General features: G+C 39.1%; 9 non-coding genes across 9 annotated transcripts; all 9 read left to right on the top strand.

Annotated features, from left to right (window-relative positions):
- Window positions 1-4,792: 4,792 nt before the first annotated feature.
- LOC120036817 lies at window positions 4,793-4,957 on the top strand. The gene has a single exon (XR_005474660.1). It is a non-coding gene; the product is annotated as a U1 spliceosomal RNA (small nuclear RNA).
- Window positions 4,958-5,631: 674 nt separating this feature from the next.
- LOC120036804 lies at window positions 5,632-5,751 on the top strand. The gene has a single exon (XR_005474648.1). It is a non-coding gene; the product is annotated as a 5S ribosomal RNA (ribosomal RNA).
- A 719-nt stretch (window positions 5,752-6,470) lies between these two features.
- On the top strand, window positions 6,471-6,635 carry LOC120036816. The gene has a single exon (XR_005474659.1). It is a non-coding gene; the product is annotated as a U1 spliceosomal RNA (small nuclear RNA).
- Window positions 6,636-7,312: 677 nt separating this feature from the next.
- LOC120036799 lies at window positions 7,313-7,431 on the top strand. Its single transcript, XR_005474643.1, has one exon. It is a non-coding gene; the product is annotated as a 5S ribosomal RNA (ribosomal RNA).
- A 722-nt stretch (window positions 7,432-8,153) lies between these two features.
- LOC120036815 lies at window positions 8,154-8,318 on the top strand. Its single transcript, XR_005474658.1, has one exon. It is a non-coding gene; the product is annotated as a U1 spliceosomal RNA (small nuclear RNA).
- Window positions 8,319-8,989: 671 nt separating this feature from the next.
- On the top strand, window positions 8,990-9,108 carry LOC120036786. The gene has a single exon (XR_005474632.1). It is a non-coding gene; the product is annotated as a 5S ribosomal RNA (ribosomal RNA).
- A 719-nt stretch (window positions 9,109-9,827) lies between these two features.
- LOC120036814 lies at window positions 9,828-9,992 on the top strand. The gene has a single exon (XR_005474657.1). It is a non-coding gene; the product is annotated as a U1 spliceosomal RNA (small nuclear RNA).
- Window positions 9,993-10,660: 668 nt separating this feature from the next.
- On the top strand, window positions 10,661-10,779 carry LOC120036819. The gene has a single exon (XR_005474662.1). It is a non-coding gene; the product is annotated as a 5S ribosomal RNA (ribosomal RNA).
- Window positions 10,780-11,482: 703 nt separating this feature from the next.
- LOC120036780 lies at window positions 11,483-11,643 on the top strand. The gene has a single exon (XR_005474630.1). It is a non-coding gene; the product is annotated as a U1 spliceosomal RNA (small nuclear RNA).
- Window positions 11,644-12,314: the final 671 nt, after the last annotated feature.

The following is a 12,314-nucleotide window of genomic DNA, read 5'->3' as shown; positions in this document are numbered from 1 at the left end:
AGTCAGATATTTTATGTATTCAAGAGACGCACTGGGATAATGTATGTGTTTTAGAAGTTAAAAAAATATGGAGGGATTTTATTTATGTAAACAACGGCAGAGGGAATTCAAGTGGGGTTGCTATTTTATTGAGGAGGGATGTGGTGGATAATGTGAAACAGATATATAATGATAATAATGGGAGGATTTTAATTGTAGATTTTGAATATATGAGTATGGTTTTTAGAATTATAAATATTTATGCGCCTAATACTGAAATAGAGCGCAAAGATTTATTTTTAGAAATAGGGAAATGGTGTGAGGGAAACTGTATTGTAGTTGGGGATTTTAATGTTAAAATGGATAGACTGGATATGACAAGAGGAGCTATTTTTAGAAGTGATGTATCTAGGGGGGTTTTAAAGAAGATGATGTTAGAAAAAGGAATAATTGATATATGGAGAGAGGAAAATCCAGAAAAAAGAGAATTTTCTAGAAGGCAGGTGGTTTTAGGGGATTTGAAACAAACGAGGATAGATCTGGTTTTAGTAAAAGAAGGTTTAAGGAATTTTATGAAAGATATTAAGTATGTTTTTACAACTTTTAGTGATCATGCAGGTTTAACATTTTCAGTGGGATTAGATAAGGAAAGAACAGGGGGTGGAATATGGTGTATGAATGCAGGGTATTTGGGAGATGAGGAATATGGGAAACAACTTAAATCTTTGATAGCATGTGAAATGGAGGATAAGCAGAAAGAGAATGATAAGTGTTCATGGTGGGATAAGGTTAAGGAAAAAATAAAAGTTTTTAGTATAGGATATGCAAGGAAAAAGAGAGGTAGGATGAAAAGAGAAGAAAATGAGTTGAGGGCTAAATTGGATAAAGAAATGAGGAAGTGTGACAGTGAACCTAATTATAATATAGGAAAGTTTTTGGAATTAAAAGCACAATTGACTAAATATGAAATAGATAAGTGTAAGGGTGCAATTATAAGAAGTAAGGCAAAGTATGTTTTGGAGGGGGAGAAATGTACTTCATTTTTTCTTGGTTTAGAGAAGAATAAACAGAGGAGAACATATATTAGAGAGATCGAAAATATAAAGGGTGAAGTTGTCAATGATTATGTAGAGGTTTTAGAAACAGTGCAGAATTTTTATAAGGATTTATTTAAGAAAGGGGAGGTGGATGAGGGGTGTGTAAAGGAGATATTGGATAGTGTGGATGTGCAAATTAATGTAGAGGATAAACAAATGTGTGATGGGAAGATAACATTGACTGAAGTTAAAGATGCGATTAAGGGTTTACAAGTAAATAAGAGTCCTGGAGTAGATGGAATAATTGCAGAGTTTTATAAAATATATGCCAGTTTTTTAGCACCTATTTTATTGGAAGTTTATCAATATATGGAGGATAATGATAGTATTTCTGAATCTATGGTGACAGGGCTGATAACGATTTTATATAAAAATAAGGGGAGTAAATTAAAATTGGAGAATTATAGGCCAATTAGTTTATTAAATTCGGATTATAAGATTTTAGCAAAGATACTGGCAAATAGAATGAAGCAAGTTTTAAATGATATTATAGCACCTACACAGAATTATAGTGTGCCTGGTAGAGATATTGCGGATACAATTAATACAATTAGAGATGTGATAAATAAAATGAATCATGATAAGATGGGGGGAATTGTTTTAAGCATAGATTTAAATAAAGCTTTTGATAGGGTGGAACATGATTTTATGTTTAGGGTAATGGATAAATATGGTTTTGGTAATAGAATAATAGGATGGATAAAATTATTATATAAGAAGGCAAAAAGTAGGGTGAAATGTAATGGGGTTTTAACCGATTCTTTTATTCTTGAGAGATCTGTGAGACAGGGGTGTCCTTTATCAGCTTTATTATTCGTTTTATCGGTAGAACCTTTAGCAGCATTTCTTAAAAGAGATAATCTTATAAATTGTGTAGAGACTCCGCAAGGAGGTTTTAGTTTGATACATCAATACGCAGATGATACCACTATAACAGTTAGAGATGAGGGTAGTGTAAAAAGGGTGATGGAGTGTTTTAAAGTATATGGACAAGCATCGGGTGCAAAGGTTAACATGGAGAAGTCAGTAGTAATGTATATTGGGAAGATTAATGAGGGGAATTTTCCTTTTAAAGTGGTTAAAGATTATTTTAAGGTATTAGGAGTGTTTTTAGGGGTGAAAGAAATGGAAGCTAGGGATTTGACATGGAGTGGTGTAATAAATAAAGTTAGAAAGGTGGTAAATATGTGGAGGGGGAGGTCTTTGAAATTAAAAGGGAAAGTAATTGTCATAAATTCATTGTTGATGTCAATATTTATTTATGTAATGAATGTTTTGGATATGCCAGAATGGGTTTTATCTGAAATGAATAAAATTGTAGTTGATTTTTTATGGGAAGGGAAGGGGGTGAGAATAGCTTTTAAAACTTTGATTGCAGGTTATGAGGAGGGGGGTTTGAAGTTGGTAGATTTAAGTGTAAGGAAAACAGCAATTAGAGTAAAAATGGTACGGAAATATTTATTTGGTGAATTGGATTATGGGTGGAAAAGGTTTTTTAAAGAGTATTTGCAGGAGGTTGGGAGGATGGGGGACAATGGTTTATTGATGAGTATGAAGAAGGAAATGTTAGGTAATATACCTTTGTTTTACAGAGAAGTGTTTGAGGCTTGGGGGCGGTTTTTACCAAATATTTATTATGAATGTACCAGTTTAGAAAATATTTTAAATCAGCCGATATTTTTAAATCCAAAGATAAAGTGCAATAATATGATGTTGTTTTGTAAATATTTTATGAGGGCTGGGATGAGGCAGATAGGTGACATAGCATATGAGGTAATTCCTGGGTTTCTTCCATTTCAGGCTATATATGACAATGTGGTTGAAGTAGATGAAGAAATAAGTAAAACTACTGTGGAGAATATGTACAAGAAAATATTAGGATGTATTCCCGGGGAGTGGGTGATTTTAATAAACAAAGAGGTGGTCAAAAGATCTAGGGCTTTACCAGTTTTATATTATGAAAGTAATGGGGAGAAACATGATTTATCAGGGCTAAAAGTTAAAATGGTTTATAGAAAATGTATTTTAAAAGAGATAAAAAGTCCTGCTGCGGAGAAAGTGTGGTCTAGGGTGTTTCCAAACATGGATGTAAAATCAATATGGAAGAATGTAAATGTAAAATATAATTTTATAGAATGTGAAGACAATGATTTTAAATTGAAACATAATAGGATTTTTACAAATGTGGTTTTGCATCAAATAAATAGGGATATTAAAAGAGAATGCGATATTTGTGGTACGGGGGTGGAAAATTTGATGCACTTTTTTATTGAATGTAGTAGGTTGAAAGACTTTCACGAGTTTTTAAAAGGGCTTTTAGTAAAACATTGGGGAGAAGAGATTTTTACTGGGGTGGAGTGGAGGAGGTTGTTTCTTTTTGGTGTAAATGGGAAAAGTAAAGTTTTAAATTTTAATTTGGTGAATTTTATACTAAGTCATGCTAGATATGCGATAAGATTAAGAAGAAATTTAGGTCATTATGAAGGGAAAATTGTGAGTGTGGAAGGTTTTTTTAGGAGCATATTAGAGAGAGATATAGAGATAATATATAGATACGGTGGAGGAAATTTTGAAAAATTGTTTGTGTGGGGGAGTACTTTTATTGAAATTCTGTCAAATGGGAAACTTGTATTTCATTATTAAGTGGATTTAGTGGATGATTGTGTTTTTTAATAGGTTTTATTTTATTTATTTTTTATTTTTTGATTTTGTAAAAGGATGAATTGTTCATCCTTTTTTATTATTGATTGAATGTTGTAAATATTATGTGTTTTTTCATAATAAAAGATAAAAAAAAAAATAAATATGCCCGATCTCGTCTGATCTCGGAAGCTAAGCAGGGTCGGGCCTGGTTAGTACTTGGATGGGAGACCGCCTGGGAATACCAGGTGCTGTAAGCCTTTTGTCCACTAGGGGGTGTGGCATTATTTCATCAGCAACACTGCCTTGTAGTAAGCATTTGATGCTGAATTGACTAAATGCAGCTTCTATGGGCTAGTCTCCCCTGCCCTTTTAATACGATCAAAGTTCCTTGTGTTGTCAGGGAGCAACTGCCTTTTATGCATTTGATGCTGAATTGACTAAATGCAGCTTCTATGGGCTAGTCTCCCCTGCCCTTTTAATACGATCAAAGTTCCTTGTGTTGTCAGGGAGCAACTGCCTTTTATGCATAAGACAAATAAGAATATTGTTACTGAATGCAGCTTGTGTGTGCTCTGTGCTCCCTCGCCCTGTTCAAATGATCAAAGGAAATAATGCTGGTGAGGAGTGGAACTGGACTGGTGTCTGATGGCCCTGTGTTTTCCATGTTGGAATTACAACCCTTCTTTTATGGAGTAAATCAAAAGCACAAGAGAATCTGAGATGTTATCGATAATAAATCAATTGGTTTCATGCATTTGTCTGTGTGTGTGTGTGTGTCTGAATGTGATTGTATTTCGTCATATCGCAAACATTTGTGATATCAGATGGGTTAAGATATTAAAAAGTAATTGGTGATTTTTTCGACAGTGTTGCATGATGGGAATCTAGTGGTTCACTGATATAATCTAGTAAACAAAATAAACTACTTTTTCACTACTCTGTGTGCAAGTGCATTCCTAAACGGCATTTAACGCAGGTCGATGTGATGTGATATTATCGGAACACAAAGTGGTTACCATTAGCCGAAAATGTTGGCACTGGAGACACTTGCCCTCCACCGATGACTATAACTCATACTTACCTGGCAAGGGAGATACCGTGATCAAGAAAGGCGGTTCACCCAGGGCGAGGCTTAGCCATTGCACGCCAGCTATGCTGACCCCTGTGAATTTCCCAAATGTGGAAATCTCGATTGCATAATTTATGGTAGTGGGGGACTGCGTCCGCGCTCTCCCCTGATGTCTTGTTTAATGACAAACCGTTGCTTGGCGGCAAGCTTGAGGATGACTTGAGCCAATTGCCCGTGCTTATGGAGATCTTTGAAGTCAGTTGTGAAAGACACTTTGTGGACCAATTGAAAGGTAGAAACATTTGTTTGTAGCCAAACATTGTTGACATTTTGTGGAAACATCATGTTGCGAAATGCAGCATGGTATTTATGCCACGCTGGTACTTCAATCAAGAGATAGTTGAGAAGCCGCTCTAACCCCCCATGGTCATGATGTGTCATACGCCCCATGCGCTTACAATATGAAATTGTCCATACATGCGCTTCCTCCTTAGCACAGAACAATGCAATAGGTTTTCAACATTCAGAGCTTTTGTGTATTTATTCTGGCTAGTAGGATAGCTGCATGGGAAACTGTTGCTAATGATGTATTTGTCAGAAGTCATTGTATTTGTCCGTTTTTTCCCACAAGGCTGAAATATGTGCCCTCGCTTAGAAATGTTAGCAAGGTTTGTTTGTATTTCATCCAACTATCTGTGCTAAAAAGTGATGGCTACAGTATATGTAATTTCTTCCACTTTTGAGTGACCCAAAGTTCAAGCTGCTTATCTAATTGGTGAGAATGCAATGTCTGTTTATCAGACTCACTTTGACTTTATATGGTGTACCAAGAGTATGTCCTTCGCTTACGGCCATACCAGCCTGAATACGCCCGATCTCGTCTGATCTCGGAAGCTAAGCAGGGTCGGGCCTGGTTAGTACTTGGATGGGAGACCTGCCTGGGAATACCAGGTGCTGTAAGCCTTTTGTCCACTAGGGTGTGCTCTGGCATTATTTCATCAGCAACACTGCCTTGTAGTAAGCATTTGATGCTGAATTGACTAAATGCAGCTTCTATGGGCTAGTCTCCCCTGCCCTTTTAATACGATCAAAGTTCCTTGTGTTGTCAGGGAGCAACTGCCTTTTATGCATAAGACAAATAAGAATATTGTTACTGAATGCAGCTTGTGTGTGCTTTGTGCTCCCTCGCCCTGTTCAAATGATCAAAGGAAATAATGCTGGTGAGGAGTGGAACTGGACTGGTGTCTGATGGCCCTGTGTTTTCCATGGTGGAATTACAACCCTTCTTTTACTGGAGTAAATCAAAAGCACAAGAGAATGTGAGATGTTATCGATAATAAATCAATTGGTTTCATGCATTTGTCTGTGTGTGTGTGTGTGTGTGTGTCTGAATGTGATTGTATTTCGTCATATCGCATACATTTGTGATATCAGATAGGTTAAGATATTAAAAAGTCATTGGTGATTTTTCTACAGTGTTGCATGATGGGAATCTAGTGGTTCACTGATATAATCTAGTAAACAAAATGAACTACTTTTTCACCACTCTGTCTGCAAGTGCATTCCTAAACGGCATTTAACGCAGGTCGATGTGATGTGATATTATCGGAACACAAAGTGGTTACCATTAGCCGAAAATGTTGGCACTGGAGACACTTGCCCTCCACCGATGACTATAACTCATACTTACCTGGCAAGGGAGATACCGTGATCAAGAAAGGCGGTTCACCCAGGGCGAGGCTTAGCCATTGCACGCCAGCTATGCTGACCCCTGTGAATTTCCCAAATGTGGAAATCTCGATTGCATAATTTATGGTAGTGGGGGACTGCGTCCGCGCTCTCCCCTGATGTCTTGTTTAATGACAAACCGTTGCTTGGCGGCAAGCTTGAGGATGACTTGAGCCAATTGCCCGTGCCGTGCTTATGGAGATCTTTGAAGTCAGTTGTGAAAGACACTTTGTGGACCAATTGAAAGGTAGAAACATTTGTTTGTAGCCAAACATTGTTGACATTTTGTGGAAACATCATGTTGCGAAATGCAGCATGGTATTTATGCCACGCTGGTACTTCAATCAAGAGATAGTTGAGAAGCCGCTCTAACCCCCCATGGTCATGATGTGTCATACGCCCATGCGCTTACAATATGAAATTGTCCATACATGCGCTCCTCCTTGACACAGAACAATGCAATAGGTTTTCAACATTCAGAGATTTTGTGTATTTATTCTGGCTAGTAGGATAGCTGCATGGGAAACTGTTGCTAATGATGTATTTGTCAGAAGTCATTGTATTTGTCCGTTTTTTCCCACAAGGCTGAAATATGTGCCCTCGCTTTGAAATGTTAGCAAGGTTTGGTTTGTATTTCATCCAACTATCTGTGCTAAAAAGTGATGGCTACAGTATATGTAATTTCTTCCACTTACTGAGTGACCCAAAGTTCAGGCTGCTTATCTAATTGGTGAGAATAATGTCTGTTTATCAGACTCACTTTGACTTTATATGGTGTACCAAGAGTTAGTCCTTCGCTTACGGCCATACCAGCCTGGATACGCCCGATCTCGTCTGATCTCGGAAGCTAAGCAGGGTCGGGCCTGGTTAGTACTTGGATGGGAGACTGCCTGGGAATACCAGGTGCTGTAAGCATTTTGTCCACTAGGGTGTGCTCTGGCATTATTTCATCAGCAACACTGCCTTGTAGTAAGCATTTGATGCTGAATTGACTAAATGCCGCTTCTATGGGCTAGTCTCCCCTGCCCTTTTAATACAATCAAAGTTCCTTGTGTTGTCAGGGAGCAACTGCCTTTTATGCATAAGACAAATAAGAATATTGTTACTGAATGCAGCTTGTGTGTGCTTTGTGCTCCCTCGCCCTGTTCAAATGATCAAAGGAAATAATGCTGGTGAGGAGTGGAACTGGACTGGTGTCTGATGGCCCTGTGTTTTCCATGGTGGAATTACAACCCTTCTTTTACGGCGTAAATCAAAAGTACAAGAGAATGTGAGATGTTATCGATAATAAATCAATTGCTTTCATGCATTTGTCTGTGTGTGTGTGTGTGTGTGTGTGTGTCTGAATGTGATTTTATTTCGTCATATCGCATACATTTGTGATATCAGACAGGTTAAGATATTAAAAAGTCATTGGTGATTTTTCTACAGTGTTGCATGATGGGAATCTAGTGGTTCACTGATATAATCTAGTAAACAAAATGAACTACTTTTTCACCACTCTGTCTGCAAGTGCATTCCTAAACGGCATTTAACGCAGGTCGATGTGATGTGATATTATCGGAACACAAAGTGGTTACCATTAGCCGAAAATGTTGGCACTGGAGACACTTGCCCTCCACCGATGACTATAACTCATACTTACCTGGCAAGGGAGATACCGTGATCAAGAAAGGCGGTTCACCCAGGGCGAGGCTTAGCCATTGCACGCCAGCTATGCTGACCCCTGTGAATTTCCCAAATGTGGAAATCTCGATTGCATAATTTATGGTAGTGGGGGACTGCGTCCGCGCTCTCCCCTGATGTCTTGTTTAATGACAAACCGTTGCTTGGCGGCAAGCTTGAGGATGACTTGAGCCAATTGCCCGTGCTTATGGAGATCTTTGAAGTCAGTTGTGAAAGACACTTTGTGGACCAATTGAAAGGTAGAAACATTTGTTTGTAGCCAAACATTGTTGACATTTTGTGGAAACATCATGTTGCGAAATGCAGCATGGTATTTATGCCACGCTGGTACTTCAATCAAGAGATAGTTGAGAAGCCGCTCTAACCCCCATGGTCATGATGTGTCATACGCCCATGCGCTTACAATATGAAATTGTCCATACATGCGCTCCTCCTTGACACAGAACAATGCAATAGGTTTTCAACATTCAGAGATTTTGTGTATTTATTCTGGCTAGTAGGATAGCTGCATGGGAAACTGTTGCTAATGATGTATTTGTCAGAAGTCATTGTATTTGTCCGTTTTTTCCCACAAGGCTGAAATATGTGCCCTCGCTTTGAAATGTTAGCAAGGTTTGTTTGTATTTCATCCAACTATCTGTGCTAAAAAGTGATGGCTACAGTATATGTAATTTCTTCCACTTACTGAGTGACCAAAGTTCAGGCTGCTTATCTAATTGGTGAGAATGCAATGTCTGTTTATCAGACTCACTTTGACTTTATATGGTGTACCAAGAGTTAGTCATTCGCTTACGGCCATACCAGCCTGGATACGCCCGATCTCGTCTGATCTCGGAAGCTAAGCAGGGTTGGGCCTGGTTAGTACTTGGATGGGAGACTGCCTGGGAATACCAGGTGCTGTAAGCATTTTGTCCACTAGGGTGTGCTCTGGCATTATTTCATCAGCAACACTGCCTTGTAGTAAGCATTTGATGCTGAATTGACTAAATGCCGCTTCTATGGGCTAGTCTCCCCTGCCCTTTTAATACAATCAAAGTTCCTTGTGTTGTCAGGGAGCAACTGCCTTTTATGCATAAGACAAATAAGAATATTGTTACTGAATGCAGCTTGTGTGTGCTTTGTGCTCCCTCGCCCTGTTCAAATGATCAAAGGAAATAATGCTGGTGAGGAGTGGAACTGGACTGGTGTCTGATGGCCCTGTGTTTTCCATGGTGGAATTACAACCCTTCTTTTACGGAGTAAATCAAAAGTACAAGAGAATGTGAGATGTTATCGATAATAAATCAATTGCTTTCATGCATTTGTCTGTGTGTGTGGTGTGTGTGTGTGTCTGAATGTGATTTTATTTCGTCATATCGCATACATTTGTGATATCAGACAGGTTAAGATATTAAAAAGTCATTGGTGATTTTTCTACAGTGTTGCATGATGGGAATCTAGTGGTTCACTGATATAATCTAGTAAACAAAATGAACTACTTTTTCACCACTCTGTCTGCAAGTGCATTCCTAAACGGCATTTAACGCAGGTCGATGTGATGTGATATTATCGGAACACAAAGTGGTTACCATTAGCCGAAAATGTTGGCACTGGAGACACTTGCCCTCCACCGATGACTATAACTCATACTTACCTGGCAAGGGAGATACCGTGATCAAGAAAGGCGGTTCACCCAGGGTGAGGCTTAGCCATTGCACGCCAGCTATGCTGACCCCTGTGAATTTCCCAAATGTGGAAATCTCGATTGCATAATTTATGGTAGTGGGGGACTGCGTCCGCGCTCTCCCCTGATGTCTTGTTTAATGACAAACCGTTGCTTGGCGGCAAGCTTGAGGATGACTTGAGCCAATTGCCCGTGCTTATGGAGATCTTTGAAGTCAGTTGTGAAAGACACTTTGTGGACCAATTGAAAGGTAGAAACATTTGTTTGTAGCCAAACATTGTTGACATTTTGTGGAAACATCATGTTGCGAAATGCAGCATGGTATTTATGCCACGCTGGTACTTCAATCAAGAGATAGTTGAGAAGCCGCTCTAACCCCCATGGTCATGATGTGTCATACGCCCATGCGCTTACAATATGAAATTGTCCATACATGCGCTCCTCCTTGACACAGAACAATGCAATAGGTTTTCAACATTCAGAGATTTTGTGTATTTATTCTGGCTAGTAGGATAGCTGCATGGGAAACTGTTGCTAATGATGTATTTGTCAGAAGTCATTGTATTTGTCCGTTTTTTCCCACAAGGCTGAAATATGTGCCCTCGCTTTGAAATGTTAGCAAGGTTGGTTTGTATTTCATCCAACTATCTGTGCTAAAAAGTGATGGCTACAGTATATGTAATTTCTTCCACTTACTGAGTGACCAAAGTTCAAGGCTGCTTATCTAATTGGTGAAAATGTCTGTTTATCAGACTCACTTTGACTTTATATGGTGTACCAAGAGTTAGTCATTTTGCTTACGGCCATACCAGCCTGGATACGCCCGATCTCGTCTGATCTCGGAAGCTAAGCAGGGTTGGGCCTGGTTAGTACTTGGATGGGAGACTGCCTGGGAATACCAGGTGCTGTAAGCCTTTTGTCCACTAGGGTGTGCTCTGGCATTATTTCATCAGCAACACTGCCTTGTAGTAAGCATTTGATGCTGAATTGACTAAATGCCGCTTCTATGGGCTAGTCTCCCCTGCCCTTTTAATACAATCAAAGTTCCTTGTGTTGTCAGGGAGCAACTGCCTTTTATTCATAAGACAAATAAGAATATTGTTACTGAATGCAGCTTGTGTGTGCTTTGTGCTCCCTCGCCCTGTTCAAATGATCAAAGGAAATAATGCTGGTGAGGAGTGGAACTGGACTGGTGTCTGATGGCCCTGTGTTTTCCATGGTGGAATTACAACCCTTCTTTTACGGCGTAAATCAAAAGTACAAGAGAATGTGAGATGTTATCGATAATAAATCAATTGGTTTTCATGCATTTGTCTGTGTGTGTGTGTGTGTGTGTGTGTCTGAATGTGATTTTATTTCGTCATATCGCATACATTTGTGATATCAGACAGGTTAAGATATTAAAAAGTCATTGGTGATTTTTTCTACAGTGTTGCATGATGGGAATCTAGTGGTTCACTGATATAATCTAGTAAACAAAATAAACTACTTTTTCACCACTCTGTGTGCAAGTGCATTCCTAAACGGCATTTAACGCAGGTCGATGTGATACGATATTATCAGAACACAAAGTGGTTACCGTTAGCGGAAAATGTTGGCACTGGAGAGACTTTTCCTCCACTAAGCAGAAGATATACCGTGATCAAGAAGGTGGTTCACCCAGTGTGGGCTCAGCCATTGCACTCTGGCTGTGCTGACCCCTGTGAATTTTCCAAATGTGAGAATCTCGATTGCATAATTTATGGTAGTGGTCGTTTTGCGCTTTACTCTGATGTCTTTGTAAATAATAAACCTTTGCTTGGCGGCAGGCTTGAGGATGACTTGAGTCAACTGACTGTGCTTATGGAGATCTTTGAAGTCAGTTGTGAAAGAGACTTTGTGGACCAATCGAAAGGTGGAAACATTTGTTTGTAGCAAAACATTGTTGGCATTTTGTCGAAACATTATGTTGCGAAATGCAGCATTGGTATTTATGCCACGCTGGTACTTCAATCAAGAGATAGTTGAGAAGCCGTCTAACCCTCCCCTCCGGTCATGATGTGTCATGCGCTCCAATATGAAATTGTCGCATACATGCGTTCCTCCTTAGACACAGAACAATGCAATAGGTTTCAACATTCAGAGCTTTTGTGTATTTATTCTGGCTAGTAGGATAGCTGCATGGGAAACTGTTGCTGATGATGTATTTGTCAGAAGTCATTGTATTTGTCCGTTTTTCCCACAAGGCTGAAATATGTGCCCTCAGCTTTGAAATGTTAGCAAGGTTTGTTTGTATTTCATCCAACTATCTGTGCTAAAAAGTTATGGCTACAGTATATGTAATTTCTTCCACTTACTGAGTGAGCCAAAGTTCAGCTGCTTATCTAATGGTGAGATGCAATGTCTGTTTATCAGACTCACTTTGACTTTATATGGTGTACCAAGAGATGTGCCTTCACTTACGGCCATA

This window comes from Salvelinus namaycush, unplaced genomic scaffold, assembly GCF_016432855.1.
Source record: "Salvelinus namaycush isolate Seneca unplaced genomic scaffold, SaNama_1.0 Scaffold1479, whole genome shotgun sequence".
NCBI lineage: Eukaryota > Metazoa > Chordata > Actinopteri > Salmoniformes > Salmonidae > Salvelinus > Salvelinus namaycush.
The sequence above is the reverse complement of the archived record's forward strand: the minus strand, read 5'-3'. Positions and strand labels throughout refer to the sequence as shown.